This window comes from Lactuca saligna, chromosome 4, assembly GCF_052625555.1.
Source record: "Lactuca saligna cultivar CGN05327 chromosome 4, ASM5262555v1, whole genome shotgun sequence".
Taxonomy (NCBI): domain Eukaryota; kingdom Viridiplantae; phylum Streptophyta; class Magnoliopsida; order Asterales; family Asteraceae; genus Lactuca; species Lactuca saligna.
The window spans coordinates 214513401-214536432 of NC_136420.1; the positions used below are offsets into that span (position 1 = coordinate 214513401).

The window sequence follows — 23032 nt, forward strand, 5'->3', positions numbered from 1 at the left end:
CACACCTCTTGACGAAATCGAAATCAATGAGAAACTCCTGTTCGTTGAAGAACCAATTGAAATCATGGACAGGGACGTAAAGCGTACTAAGCAGAGTCGCATCCCGATCGTGAAGGTACGGTGGAACGCAAAGCGTGGGCCAGAATTCACTTGGGAGCGCGAAGACCAAATGAAGCAAAAGTACCCTCACCTATTCTAGTTTTCTCAAATCTAGCTTTCAAACAAAATTTCGGGACGAAATTCCCTCTAACGGGGGGATGATGTCACAACTGGAAATTTTGTGTCATGTAATCCATACATTCAAGCTAATGTGAATCAAAAACTTCAATCAAATACATTATACAAGTACTACAAATAGTCATCAAAAATTGGAAAACCCTAGAAGTTCTTGTTAAGTCCATTTTGGACTAGGACTTCCTTATTGGATCCAAATGGACCAATAAGCTTCCAATTGGACTATCATGGGCTTAGAACCCTAATTGGGCTCTAATTGGACCTACATTCATTTATTTCAATATTTTGGGCTAGGTTGAACCTAGAATGAAATAAATTAATGACTATGAACCATAATTAACCTAATTGATCCTAACAAGTCGTAAAAATCACATTTAAATTGATTTGGACCAAAAACCATCCAACTTAACATCTACATGGGTTTAGGGCATTAAAGCCCAATTTTTCTCCTTCCATTCCAAAAATCTCGGCCCAAGGCCCAAAACAAGCCCAAGAGAAGAGAGTTGACCTTAGTATGCCACCTCATTATTATCCATTGGGTATCCATGCAAGTTAGTCCATATTTCCATGCAACATCACTTCAAAATCACCTCCACTCCTCTCTCTTCTCACTCTCGGCCGAACACACACACACACACATACACAAAAATCTCTCAACCTCCCTCAAGAACACTCAAGAACATATCCTCCCTCTTCACTCAAAATCTCGAGATTTAGGAAGCATTCAAGAGGAAATTTCCACTAGATTCTCCATCTAAGGTAAGATTTTTGCTTGGATCTATGACTTGTATTCCTTATTTATCAAAAATCTCTTCCTAATCCGTGCAAAAATCATGATCTTGCACTCTAGAAACCCCATAAACTCGAAAATTTCATCAAGGAGTGCAAAGGCCAAAAATCACTTCATTTCTTCCATCCTTCTTCCAAGAACCGAATCAACACCCAAGGTGAGTTTCATATCCCCTTATTTTCGGTTTTTATGAGTTTTGTGGGGGAGAATACAAGAAAAAGTGTAGATCCATCATTATGTGTATGTTGTGGTTGATTTCTATGCTTACATGTATGTTTGGTATGATTTTTATGATAGATCTAGTGTGATATGCTAAAAACCGAGACATATATTTTATCATAGCATAAAATAGACTATCACATGCAAGGTATACTAAGAAAATGGCTAAATAGCGTAACAACACTCAACTTGGACTAAAAACTCTTTTTTTTTTTTTTTTTTTTTTTTTTTGACATAAAATGTTGAAAATACAAAGTTAAAGGGCCTAAAGTGAAATATTTAGAAATCTGATGGGTGAGATGAGTCAAAACAGTTTACATGATGTATTTTCTGAAAATATATTGTTTAGAGGGTTAAAAACATAAATTCCAAGCTTATTGGGCTAAGTGTGACATTTTCGGCCCAATAAGGCCCAATATGCGAAATTTTCTAAATTGGAGGACCAAAACTGCATTTTTCTGTAAAACAGTGGACTATAAGTGTTCCATGTGTTTTTCAAAGGTTTAAAATACTTTGCAAATTTAAAAGGGACCAAAGTTGTAAAAATTTTCCAAATTGGGTCAAAAACGTAAAAGTAGCGAAAAAGAGGGGCTATAACCGAGAAAACTGAAATTTCAAGGGTTTAAACTGTTTTCTATGATAAAAATGCTGGAAAATACTTATTTCAATAATTATGGTATAAAAATGTCAAGAAAATTAATTTAAGGGACAAACCGGAAAGTTTTTAAATAAAGGGGTGAAAAGGGTAAATTCTACAATTAAGGAAGGGCTGAAAACAGAAAAATCTTCAATGCTAGTTAATACATGCAATTTGACCAATTGACGATACCATTCTTGTCGACGAATTACAATACACTCCAATACCAAAAGTCGTTGTTAAACGAATTGGTTCGGTCTCGAACCAATAAAAATCCAAAACCACTAACACGACGACATTACGACATTTCGATTCATAACTAATAACGATGGAGAATTCACTATACCTACGAGTGTGCGCAGATGTCTATGCACCATCTTTGGGCCCCAAAAGTGTAAAATCTTGTTCGTTGAGCCTAGCTAGCCCAATGACCTGATCTTAAGGCCCGAAGGTCTCTCTCTCGCTTACGAAGTGTTGGGTTTTACCGATCCGACATGACGTAACAGGACTTTCAATGGCATACATGCTGCTGGACCCCAAGGGTTCTTCAGTGCTGCTAGTAAAGTCGGTAACTCACGATTGCGTGTTGGGCTTCGGGCCCTTCGCAATTGCATTTATCCCAATCGACGCGGGGAAATACCGAGGGTTTCGCACCTTCTCTCCTTCCCTCCGGTCGTGGGACTACACAAGTCCGGGAGGATTGAGCTGTGTGAAGAATTGCGAGTGGCACCTAAGGGATCACTTGTAAGGTTGTCGATTGGCCGTTTTCATTAACGTACATCACAACACTTCACCACCCATTGTATTCTCAATGCCTCCGGAGCTCAACGATTTCCCTCTAACGAAACGAAACAACGGTATACAAACTAAGTAATACAAAGTGATAGGAAAACGTCGGGTTTTCCTAGGGTTTTCAATAATTACAAATTGTGAATTACCGGTCGAATTTTTCACAACTATTACGCTTACATAAATAGAATTCAAACATGCATACTCATGGATCAACACATATTTTACACTATTTTATTATTAGAAAATATTGGATTTTCTGATGGGTTTCAAACATTACATTGGATTTCAAACTCTACTTATGAACTCACCAACATTTCGTATGTTGACGTTTTTCAAAATACTTGTATTCTCAGGTAACAGATAAGGTGACGGATGATTTATACTCTATGATGTTTGTTGTAGTTTAAGTGATGTTGAACAGTTATTTTGAGAATGTAACGTTTGAACAATGTAACGAATGTAAACACTAACGGTTGTACTATTCCAAATGTTGGTGATGTTTTATGTTATGTTTCATGTATATGCATTGTAATGGTATTCAATGAGTCACGATAGCCCTCGGACGTTTCCGCCGTCTGGTTCGGGGGTGTGACAGGTTGGTATCAGAGCATTGTTTATAGTGAACTAGCATATCTAGCCACACACGGATATGCAACTATAAACCAAAAAGAGGGACTAACATAACTCTGAACAAAACAAGTAAATAAAACAACCTTGTTTGCACTAAGAATAGGAACTTAACGCCGAACCAAACAAAAATAATACTAGTGTCTCGGTTAACTCAGGACTGTTCTTAGTGGCACCAAGGAGTGAATGTAGCCTGATCAACTGCATCCTCTCCAATGTATAACTAACGCACGTTCTGATGAGATCGGGATATCTAGGGAACCTAAAACTATACCCTTACCACCGAAAAGAGTACGTCGGTTTAGCTTGTGCCATAACGATAGAATTATAGGAAACTGGTAGCTTATTCGCATACTCTCTCAGCCTTCATGGAGGGAGAGCATCAGGGCATCCAGTTCTTCCAAGCCCCTGAGGCACACTGGGTGCTCGAGGACGGACCCGAGGGAAATCAAGAGAGAGTCCACGGTGTTGAACCAGACGAGTACATGGACACCGATTACGAGTTCGAGGAGACCGACGATGACATGGAGGAGGACCAGGCCCCGGACATGGATCACATTGCATCTCCTGTTAGCGAAGTGCAACGGGATCCCCACGTCCCGACAGTGAATCCCGCGAGGGAAAATCGCTCCCCAGAGGCCGTGATTGCCAACTTATGACAACAACTGTTCGCCATGGAAGCGCGAGCCGTGCGAGCAGAGCTTGAGAGGGATGAGGTCATTGTAGACATGACAGAGATGGCGCAGCTGCTAGCTCAGCACTTCGGCATATGATTTCACCATTATAGTAGGACGCAGCTCATCGCGGTTAGGGATAAACTCATCATAGTAGATCATTAGGAACTATGTTATGTACTCCGACTCTATGTTTAAGTGACTACATTACTCATGGAGCCGTTATGCTGTCGGATTAGTGTTACTTATGTATGCTCTTACGAGCAAATTTTCTTGTACTAAACACGGATAATATTAATAAACTTTTGTGTGCTTTGCTACGATATTCACAGTTGTTATGTGTTGAGACGTTATGATTGTATGCCCGATGGTAGAAATGTTTAGGTTCGTATCATACACCTAGTTAGTAGGGTCGCAACCCCACAGAAACCACGTACACTCAACATCTTTCCGTTTCATGACAGAAAGATGCCTCGCCCAACTACTCACGGAAACCCAGGACCAACCCCACCCGAAGTTGACTCAGCTGCCTTTCAGGCAGCCGTATCAGCAGCAGTCACTGCAGCGATTGCGCAAATTCAGCAAGGGAACAATGGAGGAGTCAATGGGCAAGGGGCCGGAAGTTCAAACAATGGAATGAATCAAGGACCCACCAAGACATGTACCTACAAGGACTTCACAAACGCCAAACCACGAACTTTTAATGGTACTGGAGGAGTGATCACTCTGAAGCGCTGGATCGAGAAGGTGGAATCGATATTCGAGATATGCGACTGCCCCGAGCACATGAAGGTGAAGTTCGCAGCTTGCACTTTTGTGGATCAGGCGCTCACCTGGTGGAATGGACATGTAGAATCCATGACGCTCCCTGTAGCCAACTCTATCCCCTGGACAGAAATGAAAGAAATGTTGATGGCAGAGTACTGCCCACGAGGCGAAATACAAAAGATGGAACAAGAGCTATGGAACCTCACTGTGCAGAACGCGAATATCGATGCCTACATATCGAAATTTAGCGAACTATCTCTGTTGTGCCCGGGTATGATCACCTCGGAAGGAAAGAAGATCGAACGATTCATCTGGGGACTCACATCACCAATTCAAGGGAATGTGATAGCTGCAAACCCCGAAACATTTGACAGTGCAAAGAGACTGGCGAAGAGGTTGTACGACCATAATAACAAAAAGGGAGAAAAGCCAGTGGAGGCTGAGAAGAAGAAGGAAGGAGATGACAAGAGGGGAAAGAACAATAAGAGGAAGGGGCGCCAGGGCCCCGACACCTCCAAGAAACAGCAGACGGTGGCGGTAAATGCTGTTACCACATCGGCACCAGCCGCACCACATGCTCCAACCTCAGCCACTTTAAAAACTTCCAAACCTTATTCCGGTAATCTTCCCAAATGCAACAAGTGCGGGTTCCATCACTATGGAGAATGCAAGGATTTTCAGTGCACCAGCTGCAACCGAAGGGGTCACACTGCAAAGTACTGCAAAGCTTACCCTCCCCATAACCAAAATCAGGGAATCAACAACAACAACCCTCGCAACAACAACAACACCCATGTCAGTGGCAACAGCGCAGGGCCTAGCTACACCTGCTACGGATGCGGGAAGACTGGACACGTCCGCCGAGACTGTCCCAACAACAACAATTCAAGAAATGGAGGAACAGGAAGGATGATGAATATGGGTCAGGGGGAAGCTATTCAGGATCCCTCTGTTGTTACCGGTACGTTTCTCTTAAACCACGCTTATGCATGCATCTTATTTGACTCCGGAGCGGAGCGAAGCTTCGTAAGCAATAAGTTTAAGCACTTATTAAAACAACTTCCCCAAAAGCTAAATGAAGCATATACGGTGGAAATGGCCAATGGGAAAACCGAATCCACTGGGGAAATCTACATCGGATGTACCCTAACTCTTAATCAACACGCCTTCCGAATAGACCTAATGCCAGTATCAATTAGGAGTTTCGACGTGATCATCGGTATGGACTGGTTAAGCCCCCACCATGCCGACATTATGTGCCACGAGAAGGCCGTCCGTCTTCGTCTTCCAAATCATGAAACCCTAGTGGTCTACGGAGACAAATCTAGCATGAACCTTCGCCTCGTTTCGTGTGTCAAGGCACAAAAATATCTACGAAGGAACAATCTGGCGTTCCTGGCTCATGTGGTGGACAAGACCAAGGAGGACATTAACGCTCGAGACATTCCAGTGGCATGTGAATTTCCGGATGTATTTCCTGAAGATCTTCCGGGAGTGCCCCCAGAAAGACAGGTCGAATTTCGAATTGACCTTATTCCAGGAGCAACTCCTCTTGCTAAATCACCCTATCGGTTGGCTCCTGCCGAGATGCAGGAATTATCCAGCCAACTCAGCGAACTTTTGGATAAGGGATTTATTCGACCTAGTTACTCGCCATGGGGAGCTCCGGTACTCTTTGTCAAAAAGAAAGACGGATCTTTTAGAATGTGTATCGATTACAGAGAGTTAAACAAACTCAGAATCAAAAACCGCTACCCACTCCCACGAATCGATGACCTATTTGACCAGCTCCAAGGGGCTAGTTATTTTTCTAAAATAGATTTACGATCCGGGTATCACCAACTCAAAGTCCGGGAAGAGGATATTCCAAAAACCGCTTTCCGAACTCATTACGGACATTATGAATTTGTCGTAATGCCCTTCGGTCTAACGAATGCCCCTGCTGCATTTATGGACCTAATGAATCGGGTCTGCCGACCGTTCCTCGATAACTTCGTCATTGTTTTTATCGATGACATCCTTGTCTATTCTCGAAACAAGGAAGAGCATGGCCAACATCTCCGACAAGTTTTAGAAACTTTACGATCAGAAAGACTTTACGCCAAACTCTCCAAGTGTGAGTTATGGCTGCGAAGCGTGAACTTCCTAGGCCATGTAGTCAGCCGAGATGGAATCCATGTGGATCCCTCTAAGGTCAAAGCGGTAGAAGGATGGGCAATCCCGACAACGCCCACGGAAATTCGTCAATTCTTGGGATTAGCAGGCTACTATAGGAGATTCATTCAAAACTTCTCTAAGATCGCCAAGCCACATACCTCGCTTACCCAAAAGGGCGTACCATTCAAATGGACAGACAAACAAGAAACCGCATTTCGAACCTTGAAACAAGCTCTCTGCAGCGCACCTGTACTATCTCTACCTGAAGGAACGGAAGACTTTGTAGTCTACTGCGACGCATCAAATCAGGGTTTAGGTTGCGTTCTCATGCAACGTGGGAGAGTGATAGCCTATGCATCCCGCCAGCTAAAGACGCATGAAGTGAACTACACAACCCATGACCTAGAGTTGGGAGCTGTAGTCTTTGCCCTAAAAATTTGGAGGCATTACCTTTACGGTACAAAGTGCACCATCTTCACGGATCACAAGAGTCTCCAACACATCTTAAACCAAAAAGAGTTAAACATGAGGCAACGAAGATGGGTTGAGTTGCTAAACGACTATGAGTGCGAGATTAAGTACCACCCAGGCAAGGCCAACGTAGTAGCTGATGCATTAAGTCGGAAGGAGTACTCTAACCGCCGTACGAAAACTCTCTCGATGACCATTCAGTCACACCTGGCCACTCAACTTGCAGTAGTCCAGTCAGAGGCCATGAAGACGGAAAATAGAGAAAGCGAAGCATTGCGCGGAATGGAAAAGAACCTAGAAACAAGGGAGAATGGGGTATACTACTTCATGAACCGTATTTGGGTCCCTAAACTGGGAGGGCTTAGAGATGTTGTCATGAAGGAAGCCCATAAGACGCGATACTCCATTCACCCCGGTTCTGATAAGATGTATTTGGATATTAAACAACACTATTGGTGGCCTAACATGAAGGCGGAAATCGCGACCTACGTCAGCAAGTGCCTTACATGCGCCAAAGTAAAGGTGGAATACCAGAAACCTTCAGGATTGTTGCAGCAACCGGAAATTCCCGAGTGGAAATGGGAGGGGATTTCAATGGATTTCGTCACCAAGCTACCCAAGATGTCGGACGGACTGGATACCATATGGGTAATCATCGATCGACTGACGAAATCTGCCCATTTCCTGCCAATCAAAGAATCTTACAAGATGGAGAGACTGACGCGGTTGTACCTACGAGAAATCGTGAGACTCCATGGAGTGCCAAAATCTATTATCTCGGATAGGGACAGTAGGTTTACGTCCCGATTTTGGCAATCACTCCATAAGGCGATGGGAACAAACCTCGATATGAGCACCGCTTATCATCCACAAACGGATGGTCAAAGCGAGCGAACTATCTAAACGCTCGAAGATATGCTCCGTGCATGCGTGATAGACTTTGGAAAGTCTTGGGATACCCACCTACCCTTAATCGCGTTCTCATACAACAATAGTTACCATTCGAGCATCAAGGTGGCTCCTTTCGAAGCACTTTACGGGCATAAATGTAGATCACCGTTATGTTGGGCTGAAGTAGGTGACACCCAACTAGCAAAAATGCATGCGTCGGACAAAACACTAACGGGACCGGAGATCATCCGTGAAACCACGGAAAAGATCGTTCAAATCAGAGCTCGATTGCAAGCATCGCGTGACCGACAAAAGAGCTACGCTGACAAACGACGAAAGCCCTTAGAATTTCAGGTCGGTGATCGAGTACTGTTAAAAGTCTCGCCCTGGAAAAGGGGTTATACGTTTCGGAAAACGGGGAAAGCTGAACCCGCGATACATTGGACCTTTCGAAATCGTCGCTCGAATTGGTCCAGTAGCATACAGACTGCAACTACCCGCAGAGCTAAACGGTGTACACCCCGTGTTTCACATATCTAATCTGAAGAAGTGTCTCTCAGATGAAACACTCGTCACACCTCTTGACGAAATCGAAATCAATGAGAAACTCCTGTTCGTTGAAGAACCAATTGAAATCATGGACAAGGACGTAAAGCGTACTAAGCAGAGTCGCATCCCGATCGTGAAGGTACGGTGGAACGCAAAGCGTGGGCCAGAATTCACTTGGGAGCGCGAAGACCAAATGAAGCAAAAGTACCCTCACCTATTCTAGTTTTCTCAAATCTAGCTTTCAAACAAAATTTCGGGACGAAATTCCCTCTAACGGGGGGATGATGTCACAACTGGAAATTTTGTGTCATGTAATCCATACATTCAAGCTAATGTGAATCAAAAACTTCAATCAAATACATTATACAAGTACTACAAATAGTCATCAAAAATTGGAAAACCCTAGAAGTTCTTGTTAAGTCCATTTTGGACTAGGACTTCCTTATTGGATCCAAATGGACCAATAAGCTTCCAATTGGACTATCATGGGCTTAGAACCCTAATTGGGCTCTAATTGGACCTACATTCATTTATTTCAATATTTTGGGCTAGGTTGAACCTAGAATGAAATAAATTAATGACTATGAACCATAATTAACCTAATTGATCCTAACAAGTCGTAAAAATCACATTTAAATTGATTTGGACCAAAAACCATCCAACTTAACATCTACATGGGTTTAGGGCATTAAAGCCCAATTTTTCTCCTTCCATTCCAAAAATCTCGGCCCAAGGCCCAAAACAAGCCCAAGAGAAGAGAGTTGACCTTAGTATGCCACCTCATTATTATCCATTGGGTATCCATGCAAGTTAGTCCATATTTCCATGCAACATCACTTCAAAATCACCTCCACTCCTCTCTCTTCTCACTCTCGGCCGAACACACACACACACACATACACAAAAATCTCTCAACCTCCCTCAAGAACACTCAAGAACATATCCTCCCTCTTCACTCAAAATCTCGAGATTTAGGAAGCATTCAAGAGGAAATTTCCACTAGATTCTCCATCTAAGGTAAGATTTTTGCTTGGATCTATGACTTGTATTCCTTATTTATCAAAAATCTCTTCCTAATCCGTGCAAAAATCATGATCTTGCACTCTAGAAACCCCATAAACTCGAAAATTTCATCAAGGAGTGCAAAGGCCAAAAATCACTTCATTTCTTCCATCCTTCTTCCAAGAACCGAATCAACACCCAAGGTGAGTTTCATATCCCCTTATTTTCGGTTTTTATGAGTTTTGTGGGGGAGAATACAAGAAAAAGTGTAGATCCATCATTATGTGTATGTTGTGGTTGATTTCTATGCTTACATGTATGTTTGGTATGATTTTTATGATAGATCTAGTGTGATATGCTAAAAACCGAGACATATATTTTATCATAGCATAAAATAGACTATCACATGCAAGGTATACTAAGAAAATGGCTAAATAGCGTAACAACACTCAACTTGGACTAAAAACTCTTTTTTTTTATTTATTTATTTTTTTTTTTTTGACATAAAATGTTGAAAATACAAAGTTAAAGGGCCTAAAGTGAAATTTTAGAAATCTGATGGGTGAGATGAGTCAAAACAGTTTACATGATGTATTTTCTGAAAATATATTGTTTAGAGGGTTAAAAACATAAATTCCAAGCTTATTGGGCTAAGTGTGACATTTTTGGCCCAATAAGGCCCAATATGCGAAATTTTCTAAATTGGAGGACCAAAACTGCATTTTTCTGTAAAACAGTGGACTATAAGTGTTCCATGTGTTTTTCAAAGGTTTAAAATACTTTGCAAATTTAAAAGGGACCAAAGTTGTAAAAATTTTCCAAATTGGGTCAAAAACGTAAAAGTAGCGAAAAAGAGGGGCTATAACCGAGAAAACTGAAATTTCAAGGGTTTAAACTGTTTTCTATGATAAAAATGCTGGAAAATACTTATTTCAATAATTATGGTATAAAAATGTCAAGAAAATTAATTTAAGGGACAAACCGGAAAGTTTTTAAATAAAGGGGTGAAAAGGGTAAATTCTACAATTAAGGAAGGGCTGAAAACAGAAAAATCTTCAATGCTAGTTAATACATGCAATTTGACCAATTGACGATACCATTCTTGTCGACGAATTACAATACACTCCAATACCAAAAGTCGTTGTTAAACGAATTGGTTCGGTCTCGAACCAATAAAAATCCAAAACCACTAACACGACGACATTACGACATTTCGATTCATAACTAATAACGATGGAGAATTCACTATACCTACGAGTGTGCGCAGACGTCTATGCACCATCTTTGGGCCCCAAAAGTGTAAAATCTTGTTCGTTGAGCCTAGCTAGCCCAATGACCTGATCTTAAGGCCCGAAGGTCTCTCTCTCGCTTACGAAGTGTTGGGTTTTACCGATCCGACATGACGTAACAGGACTTTCAATGGCATACATGCTGCTGGACCCCAAGGGTTCTTTAGTGCTGCTAGTAAAGTTGGTAACTCACGATTGCGTGTTGGGCTTCGGGCCCTTCGCAATTGCATTTATCCCAATCGACGCGGGGAAATACCGAGGGTTTCGCACCTTCTCTCCTTCCCTCCGGTCGTGGGACTACACAAGTCCGGGAGGATTGAGCTGTGTGAAGAATTGCGAGTGGCACCTAAGGGATCACTTGTAAGGTTGTCGATTGGCCGTTTTCATTAACGTACATCACAACACTTCACCACCCATTGTATTCTCAATGCCTCCGGAGCTCAATGATTTCCCTCTAACGAAACGAAACAACGGTATACAAACTAAGTAATACAAAGTGATAGGAAAACGTCGGGTTTTCCTAGGGTTTTCAATAATTACAAATTGTGAATTACCGGTCGAATTTTTCACAACTATTACGCTTACATAAATAGAATTCAAACATGCATACTCATGGATCAACACATATTTTACACTATTTTATTATTAGAAAATATCGGATTTTCTAATGGGTTTCAAACATTACATTGGATTTCAAACTCTACTTATGAACTCACCAACATTTCGTATGTTGATGTTTTTCAAAATACTTGTATTCTCAGGTAACAGATAAGGTGACGGATGATTTATACTCTATGATGTTTGCTGTAGTTTAAGTGATGTTGAACAGTTATTTTGAGAATGTAACGTTTGAACAATGTAACGAATGTAAACACTAACGGTTGTACTATTCCAAATGTTGGTGATGTTTTATGTTATGTTTCATGTATATGCATTGTAATGGTATTCAATGAGTCACGATAGCCCTCGGACGTTTCCGCCGTCTGGTTCGGGGGTGTGACAGGTTGGTATCAGAGCATTGTTTATAGTGAACTAGCATATCTAGCCACACACGGATATGCAACTATAAACCAAAAAGAAGGACTAACATAACTCTGAACAAAACAAGTAAATAAAACAACCTTGTTTGCACTAAGAATAGGAACTTAACGCCGAACCAAACAAAAATAATACTAGTGTCTCGGTTAACTCAGGACTGTTCTTAGTGGTACCAAGGAGTGAATGTAGCCTGATCAACTGCATCCTCTCCAACATATAACTAATGCACGTTCTGATGAGATCGGGATATCTAGGGAACCTAAAATTATAACCTTACCTCCGAAAAGAGTACGTCGGTTTAGCTTGTGCCATAACGATAGAATTATAGGAAAGTGGTAGCTTATTCGCATACTCTCTCAGCCTTCATGGAGGGAGAGCATCAGGGCATCCAGTTCTTCCAAGCCCCTGAGGCATATGGGGTGCTCGAGGACGGACCCGAGGGAAATCAAGAGAGAGTCCACGGTGTTGAACCAGACGAGTACATGGACACCGATTACGAGTTCGAGGAGACCAACGATGACATGGAGGAGGACCAGGCCCCGGACATGGATCACATCGCATCTCCTGTTAGCGAAGTGCAACGGGATCCCCACGTCCCGCCAGTGAATCCCGCGAGGGAAAATCGCTCCCCAGAGGCCGTGATTGCCGACTTATGACAACAACTGTTCGCCATGGAAGCGCGAGCCGTGCGAGCAGAGCTTGAGAGGGATGAGGTCATTGTAGACATGACAGAGATGGCGCAGCTGCTAGCTCAGCACTTCGGCATATGATTTCACCATTATAGTAGGATGCAGCTCATCGTGGTTAGGGATAGACTCATCATAGTAGATCATTAGGAACTATGTTATGTACTCCGACTCTATGTTTAAGTGACTACACTACTCATGGAGCCGTTATGCTGTCGGATTAGTGTTACTTATGTATGCTCTTACGAGCAAATTTTCTTGTACTAAACACGGATAATATTAATAAACTTTTGTGTGCTTTGCTACGATATTCACAGTTGTTATGTGTTGAGACGTTATGATTGTATGCCCGATGGTAGAAATGTTTAGGTTCGTATCATACACCTAGTTAGTAGGGTCGCAACCCCACAGAAACCACGTACACTCAACATCTTTCCGTTTCATGACAGAAAGATGCCTCGCCCAACTACTCGCGGAAACCCAGGACCAACCCCACCCGAAGTTGACTCAGCCGCCTTTCAGGCAGCCGTATCAGCAGCAGTCACTGCAGCGATTGCGCAAATTCAGCAAGGGAACAATGGAGGAGTCAATGGGCAAGGGGCCGGAAGTTCAAACAATGGAATGAATCAAGGACCCACCAAGACATGTACCTACAAGGACTTCACAAACGCCAAACCACGAACTTTTAATGGTACTGGAGGAGTGATCACTCTGAAGCGCTGGATCGAGAAGGTGGAATCGATATTCGAGATATGCGACTGCCCCGAGCACATGAAGGTGAAGTTCGCGGCTTGCACTTTTGTGGATCAGGCGCTCACCTGGTGGAATGGACATGTAGAATCCATGATGCTCCCTGTAGCCAACTCTATCCCCTGGACAGAAATGAAAGAAATGTTGATGGCAGAGTACTGCCCACGAGGCGAAATACAAAAGATGGAACAAGAGCTATGGAACCTCACTGTGCAGAACGCGAATATCGATGCCTACATATCGAAATTTAGCGAACTATCTCTGTTGTGCCCGGGTATGATCACCTCGGAAGGAAAGAAGATCGAACGATTCATCTGGGGACTCACATCACCAATTCAAGGGAATGTGATAGCTGCAAACCCCGAAACATTTGACAGTGCAAAGAGACTGGCGAAGAGGTTGTACGACCATAATAACAAAAAGGGAGAAAAGCCAGTGGAGGCTGAGAAGAAGAAGGAAGGAGATGACAAGAGGGGAAAGAACAATAAGAGGAAGGGGCGCCAGGGCCCCGACACCTCCAAGAAACAGCAGACGGTGGCGGTAAATGCTGTTACCACATCGGCACCAGCCGCACCACATGCTCCAACCTCAGCCACTTCAAATACTTCCAAACCTTATTCCGGTAATCTTCCCAAATGCAACAAGTGCGGGTTCCATCACTATGGAGAATGCAAGGATTTTCAGTGCACCAGCTGCAACCGAAGGGGTCACACTGCAAAGTACTGCAAAGCTTACCCTCCCCATAACCAAAATCAGGGAATCAACAACAACAACCCTCGCAACAACAACAACACCCATGTCAGCGGCAACAGCGCAGGGCCTAGCTACACCTGCTACGGATGCGGGAAGACTGGACACGTCCGCCGAGACTGTCCCAACAACAACAATTCAAGAAATGGAGGAACAGGAAGGATGATGACTATGGGTCAGGGGGAAGCTATTCAGGATCCCTCTGTTGTTACCGGTACGTTTCTCTTAAACCACGCTTATGCATGCATCTTATTTGACTCCGGAGCGGAGCGAAGCTTCGTAAGCAATAAGTTTAAGCACTTATTAAAACAACTTCCCCAAAAGCTAAATGAAGCATATACGGTGGAAATGGCCAATGGGAAAACCGAATCCACTGGGGAAATCTACATCGGATGTACCCTAACTCTTAATCAACACGCCTTCCGAATAGACCTAATGCCAGTATCAATTAGGAGTTTCGACGTGATCATCGGTATGGACTGGTTAAGCCCCCACCATGCCGACATTATGTGCCACGAGAAGGCCGTCCGTCTTCGTCTTCCAAATCATGAAACCCTAGTGGTCTACGGAGACAAATCTAGCATGAACCTTCGCCTCGTTTCGTGTGTCAAGGCACAAAAATATCTACGAAGGAACAATCTGGCGTTCCTGGCTCATGTGGTGGACAAGACCAAGGAGGACATTAACGCTCGAGACATTCCAGTGGCATGTGAATTTCCGGATGTATTTCCTGAAGATCTTCCGGGAGTGCCCCCAGAAAGACAGGTCGAATTTCGAATTGACCTTATTCCAGGAGCAACTCCTCTTGCTAAATCACCCTATCGGTTGGCTCCTGCCGAGATGCAGGAATTATCCAGCCAACTCAGCGAACTTTTGGATAAGGGATTTATTCGACCTAGTTACTCGCCATGGGGAGCTCCGGTACTCTTTGTCAAAAAGAAAGACGGATCTTTTAGAATGTGTATCGATTACAGAGAGTTAAACAAACTCAGAATCAAAAACCGCTACCCACTCCCACGAATCGATGACCTATTTGACCAGCTCCAAGGGGCTAGTTATTTTTCTAAAATAGATTTACGATCCGGGTATCACCAACTCAAAGTCCGGGAAGAGGATATTCCAAAAACCGCTTTCCGAACTCATTACGGACATTATGAATTTGTCGTAATGCCCTTCGGTCTAACGAATGCCCCTGCTGCATTTATGGACCTAATGAATCGGGTCTGCCGACCGTTCCTCGATAACTTCGTCATTGTTTTTATCGATGACATCCTTGTCTATTCTCGAAACAAGGAAGAGCATGGCCAACATCTCCGACAAGTTTTAGAAACTTTACGATCAGAAAGACTTTACGCCAAACTCTCCAAGTGTGAGTTATGGCTGCGAAGCGTGAACTTCCTAGGCCATGTAGTCAGCCGAGATGGAATCCATGTGGATCCCTCTAAGGTCAAAGCGGTAGAAGGATGGGCAATCCCGACAACGCCCACGGAAATTCGTCAATTCTTGGGATTAGCAGGCTACTATAGGAGATTCATTCAAAACTTCTCTAAGATCGCCAAGCCACTTACCTCGCTTACCCAAAAGGGCGTACCATTCAAATGGACAGATAAACAAGAAACCGCATTTCGAACCTTGAAACAAGCTCTCTGCAGCGCACCTGTACTATCTCTACCTGAAGGAACGGAAGACTTTGTAGTCTACTGCGACGCATCAAATCAGGGTTTAGGTTGCGTTCTCATGCAACGTGGGAGAGTGATAGCCTATGCATCCCGCCAGCTAAAGACGCATGAAGTGAACTACACAACCCATGACCTAGATTTGGGAGCTGTAGTCTTTGCCCTAAAAATTTGGAGGCATTACCTTTACGGTACAAAGTGCACCATCTTCACGGATCACAAGAGTCTCCAACACATCTTAAACCAAAAAGAGTTAAACATGAGGCAACGAAGATGGGTTGAGTTGCTAAACGACTATGAGTGCGAGATTAAGTACCACCCAGGCAAGGCCAACGTAGTAGCTGATGCATTAAGTCGGAAGGAGTACTCTAACCGCCGTATGAAAACTCTCTCGATGACCATTCAGTCACACCTGGCCACTCAACTTGCAGTAGCCCAGTCAGAGGCCATGAAGACGGAAAATAGAGAAAGCGAAGCATTGCGCGGAATGGAAAAGAACCTAGAAACAAGGGAGAATGGGGTATACTACTTCATGAACCGTATTTGGGCCCCTAAACTGGGAGGGCTTAGAGATGTTGTCATGAAGGAAGCCCATAAGTCGCGATACTCCATTCACCCCGGTTCTGATAAGATGTATTTGGATATTAAACAACACTATTGGTGGCCTAACATGAAGGCGGAAATCGCGACCTACGTCAGCAAGTGCCTTACATGCGCCAAAGTAAAGGTGGAATACCAGAAACCTTCAGGATTGTTGCAGCAACCGGAAATTCCCGAGTGGAAATGGGAGGGGATTTTAATGGATTTCGTCACCAAGCTACCCAAGACATCGGACGGACTGGATACCATATGGGTAATCATCGATCGACTGACGAAATCTGCCCATTTCCTGCCAATCAAAGAATCTTACAAGATGGAGAGACTGACGCGGTTGTACCTACGAGAAATCGTGAGACTCCATGGAGTGCCAAAATCTATTATCTCGGATAGGGACAGTAGGTTTACGTCCCGATTTTGGCAATCACTCCATAAGGCGATGGGAACAAACCTCGATATGAGCACCGCTTATCATCCATAAACGGATGGTCAAAGCGAGCGAACTATCCAAACGCTCGAAGATATGCTCCGTGCATGCGTGATAGACTTTGGAAAGTCTTGGGATACCCACCTACCCTTAATCGAGTTCTCATACAACAATAGTTACCATTCGAGCATCAAGGTGGCTCCTTTCGAAGCACTTTACGGGCGTAAATGTAGATCACCGTTATGTTGGGCTGAAGTAGGTGACACCCAGCTAGCAAAAATGCATGCGTCGGACAAAACACTAACGGGACCGGAGATCATCCGTGAAACCACGGAAAAGATCGTTCAAATCAGAGCTCGATTGCAAGCATCGCGTGACCGACAAAAGAGCTACGCTGACAAACGACGAAAGCCCTTAGAATTTCAGGTCGGTGATCGAGTACTGTTAAAAGTCTCGCCCTGGAAAGGGGTTATACATTTCGGAAAACGGGGAAAGCTGAACCCGCGATACATTGGACCTTTCGAAATCGTCGCTCGAATTGGTCCAGTAGCATACAGACTGCAACTACCCGCAGAGCTAAACGGTGTACACCCCGTGTTTCACGTATCTAATCTTAAGAAGTGTCTCTCAGATGAAACACTCATCACACCTCTTGACGAAATCGAAATCAATGAGAAACTCCTGTTCGTTGAAGAACCAATCGAAATCATGGACAGGGAGGTAAAGCGTACTAAGCAGAGTCGCATCCCGATCGTGAAGGTACGGTGGAACGCAAAGCGTGGGCCAGAATTCACTTGGGAGCGCGAAGACCAAATGAAGCAAAAGTACCCTCACCTATTCTAGTTTTCTCAAATCTAGCTTTCAAACAAAATTTCGGGACGAAATTCCCTCTAACGGGGGGATGATGTCACAACTGGAAATTTTGTGTCATGTAATCCATACATTCAAGCTAATGTGAATCAAAAACTTCAATCAAATACATTATACAAGTACTACAAATAGTCATCAAACAATTGGAAAACCCTAGAAGTTCTTGTTAAGTCCATTTTGGACTAGGACTTCCTTATTGGATCCAAATGGACCAATTAGCTTCCAATTGGACTATCATGGGCTTAGAACCCTAATTGGGCTCTAATTGGACCTACATTCATTTATTTCAATATTTTGGGCTAGGTTGAACCTAGAATGAAATAAATTAATGACTATGAACCATAATTAACCTAATTGACCCTAACAAGTCGTAAAAATCACATTTAAATTGATTTGGACCAAAAACCATCCAACTTAACATCTACATGGGTTTAGGGCATTAAAGCCCAATTTTTCTCCTTCCATTCCAAAAATCTCGGCCCAAGGCCCAAAACAAGCCCAAGAGAAGAGAGTTGACCTTAGTATGCCACCTCATTATTATCCATTGGGTATCCATGCAAGTTAGTCCATATTTCCATGCAACATCACTTCAAAATCACCTCCACTCCTCTCTCTTCTCACTCTCGGCCGAACACACACACACACACATACACAAAAATCTCTCAACCTCCCTCAAGAACACTCAAGAACATATCCTCCCTCTTCACTCAAAATCTCGAGATTTAGGAAGCATTCAAGAGGAAATTTCCACTAGATTCTCCATCTAAGGTAAGATTTTTGCTTGGATCTATGACTTGTATTCCTTAGTTATCAAAAATCTCTTCCTAATCCGTGCAAAAATCATGATCTTGCACTCTAGAAACCCCATAAACTCGAAAATTTCATCAAGGAGTGCAAAGGCCAAAAATCACTTCATTTCTTCCATCCTTCTTCCAAGAACCGAATCAACACCCAAGGTGAGTTTCATATCCCCTTATTTTCGGTTTTTATGAGTTTTGTGGGGGAGAATACAAGAAAAAGTGTAGATCCATCATTATGTGTATGTTGTGGTTGATTTTTATGCTTACATGTATGTTTGGTATGATTTTTATGATAGATCTAGTGTGATATGCTAAAAACCGAGACATATATTTTATCATAGCATAAAATAGACTATCACATGCAAGGTATACTAAGAAAATGGCTAAATAGCGTAACAACACTCAACTTGGACTAAAAACTCTTTTTTTTTTTTTTTTTTTTTTTTTTGACATAAAATGTTGAAAATACAAAGTTAAAGGGCCTAAAGTGAAATATTTCGAAATCTGATGTGTGAGATGAGTCAAAACAGTTTACATGATGTATTTTCTGAAAATATATTGTTTAGAGGGTTAAAAACATAAATTCCAAGCTTATTGGGCTAAGTGTGACATTTTCGGCCCAATAAGGCCCAATATGCGAAATTTTCTAAATTGGAGGACCAAAACTGCATTTTTCTGTAAAACAGTGGACTATAAGTGTTCCATGTGTTTTTCAAAGGTTTAAAATACTTTGCAAATTTAAAAGGGACCAAAGTTGTAAAAATTTTCCAAATTGGGTCAAAAACGTAAAAGTAGCGAAAAAGAGGGGCTATAACCGAGAAAACTGAAATTTCAAGGGTTTAAACTGTTTTCTATGATAAAAATGCTGGAAAATACTTATTTCAATAATTATGGTATAAAAATGTCAATAAAATTAATTTAAGGGACAAACCGGAAAGTTTTTAAATAAAGGGGTGAAAAGGGTAAATTCTACAATTAAGGAAGGGCTGAAAACAGAAAAATCTTCAATGCTAGTTAATACATGCAATTTGACCAATTGACGATACCATGTTTGTCGACGAATTACAATACACTCCAATACCAAAAGTCGTTGTTAAACGAATTGGTTCGGTCTCGAACCAATAAAAATCCAAAACCACTAACACGACGACATTACGACATTTCGATTCATAACTAATAACGATGGAGAATTCACTATACCTACGAGTGTGCGCAGACGTCTATGCACCATCTTTGGGCCCCAAAAGTGTAAAATCTTGTTCGTTGAGCCTAGCTAGCCCAATGACCTGATCTTAAGGCCCGAAGGTCTCTCTCTCGCTTACGAAGTGTTGGGTTTTACCGATCCGACATGACGTAACAGGACTTTCAATGGCATACATGCTGCTGGACCCCAAGGGTTCTTCAGTGCTGCTAGTAAAGTCGGTAACTCACGATTGCGTGTTGGGCTTCGGGCCCTTCGCAATTGCATTTATCCCAATCGATGCGGGGAAATACCTAGGGTTTCGCACCTTCTCTCCTTCCCTCGGGTCGTGGGACTACACGAGTCCGGGAGGATTGAGCTGTGTGAAGAATTGCGAGTGGCACCTAAGGGATCACTTGTAAGGTTGTCGATTGGCCGTTTTCATTAACGTACATCACAACACTTCACCACCCATTGTATTCTCAATGCCTCCGGAGCTCAACGATTTCCCTCTAACGAAACGAAACAACGGTATACAAACTAAGTAATACAAAGTGATAGGAAAACGTCGGGTTTTCCTAGGGTTTTCAATAATTACAAATTGTGAATTACCGGTCGAATTTTTCACAACTATTACGCTTACATAAATAGAATTCAAACATGCATACTCATGGATCAACACATATTTTACACTATTTTATTATTAGAAAATATCGGATTTTCTGATGGGTTTCAAACATTACATTGGATTTCAAACTCTACTTATGAACTCACCAACATTTCGTATGTTGACGTTTTTCAAAATACTTGTATTCTCAGGTAACAGATAAGGTAACGGATGATTTATACTCTATGATGTTTGCTGTAGTTTAAGTGATGTTGAACAATTATTTTGAGAATGTAACGTTTGAACACTGTAACGAATGTAAACACTAACGGTTGTACTATTCCAAATGTTGGTGATGTTTTATGTTATGTTTCATGTATATGCATTGTAATGGTATTCAATGAGTCACGATAGCCCTCGGACGTTTCCGCCGTCTGGTTCGGGGGTGTGACAAAATATCTTTAAGAAATATTTTAGTTAAATTGAGATTATAATTTAGTTTTTGCATTTAGCACTACAATTTATCACTTTTAACTATTCACAAAATGCTCACTGGGTATTTTAAGTGAAATTGAAATTTATATTTAAGTTGACACTATAATGTTATATTTAAATTACAATCTAAATATTTTTTTCCAAATTGTTCAAAAGTTGTAGCTTTAAGTTTGTAATGGTTTACGTACAACAACATATTAAATCTAATAAATTAAATATAATATGTTAGAAGTGAAAGACATAGCTTTATAAATAGAAGTAATGATATTATTTTAATATTGAAATTTTGTTTATTATTATTACACTTTATGTTTGATATTTATTTAACATTATTAACCAACTTATAATCATTATTAGAATGACACTATAATTTCTCACTTTTAACTATTTAAAAAATATTCTTTGGGCTGTTTAAGTTGAACTAAAATATATATTTAAGTTAATCCTATAAGGTTATATTTAAAATAACAATTTAAAAATTTTATACTAATTGTTCAAAAGTTGTAGCTTTAAAATGATAAAGGTTTACATACAACAACGTATTTAACCTAATAAATTAAGTATAATATGTTAAAAGTTAAAAATATAACTTTATAAGTTGAAGAAAATAGATTTTTTTAATATTAAAATTTAGTTTATATATAATATTTATTTTAACCAACTTATAATCATTATTAGGAAGAAATTGAAAAGTCATGGGAGTTTCAAATGAATAAGGTGAAAGGAAAGATGAATGGGGGTTTCAAATGAATGTGAGGAAAGGAAAAATACTTCATTTATAAGTATATAATGATAATAATGATATTTCAAAGGAATTATAGAAAAGGAAAAAAGAAAAACGAAAAAATGAAAAATAAAAATTACCTAAGACATTTTTGGTCAGGATAAGATATCTCATATACTCTTTGTAAGCTTCACGATCTTTGTTCCCCCTCCAGTAAGCTGCTGAAGCCTAATATGATTTATATAAAAAAAAGTATATTCAATATAATTTTATAATAAAATAAATAAATATATATATAAATAAATAAATAAAAAGTGTTACCTTTAAACAAGCAATTGCTTTGACAAAAGAGGTATGTGGTATATGTGGCCCACGACACAGATCAACTAATGGGCCACATCTGTAAACTGTAATAGTCTTGTCGGTAGGTAGATCCTGAATAATATCAACCTGATAAGAAAAAATAATAATAACATAATCATTTAACATTATAAAAAATCCCACTGAAAATGTTGCATGTCAGTTGTCAGATAGAGTGAGGTTTACCTTACCTTAAACTCATTAACAGAATAACATCTCAAGAGTCTCGTCTCTTGAAACTTCAATTCATTGAAAAGGTTGCTTTTCCTGCGCAAAACAAATAAATAAATAAATCAAAATCTGTTACCCAAAACTATCAAGTTTTACAAGAACGAGATGATGTATATATGATACCCCAACAACATTCTTTGCTCCAACAACAATTTGGTCAAAGTGTTAGTCATTTAAGCCCAGGTCACCAAAGAAACCATCATAGCAGAAACCCTATCACAAAAACAATTATATATGTTACTACACAATCTGAATCAAATAAATAAGTAGATAAAAATTTTAACCTAATAATATTTTGGGCTTTATTTTGTATTGGGTTTTATGATTGGGCCTTTCCGCTAGGAAACCCTAATTAGTTTGTCTATATATTATGTCTTTCCTTTTCATTGTATTTGTACTTCTCTTTGATAATAATATGAAACCCTAGCCGTTATATGTATTTCATTTGTTAGTTTACATGGTATTAGAGCTCGGTTGATTATCTGTAGTTTTTCATTTTTTTTTGGGGCGAGTACTGTTCATCGATTACTGTTCACCGGAGTTAATGTTCATCGATTACTGTTCATCGACACTGTTCATCGTGTGGTTACTGTTCACCGGAGTTACTGTTCATCGACACTGTTCATCGTGTGGTTACTCTTCATCGGAGTTACTGTTTACCGATTATTGTTCATCGAAACTGTTCATTGCGCGGTTACTGTTCACAGGAGTTACTGTTCACCGATTACTGTTCATCGACAA

The 23032-nt window shown here is 41.1% G+C and overlaps 1 pseudogene; it reads right to left on the minus strand.

Annotated features, from left to right (window-relative positions):
- Window positions 1–23032, minus strand: part of LOC145040474 (threonine--tRNA ligase, mitochondrial 1-like) — a 71849-nt pseudogene that overhangs the window by 43731 nt on the left and 5086 nt on the right.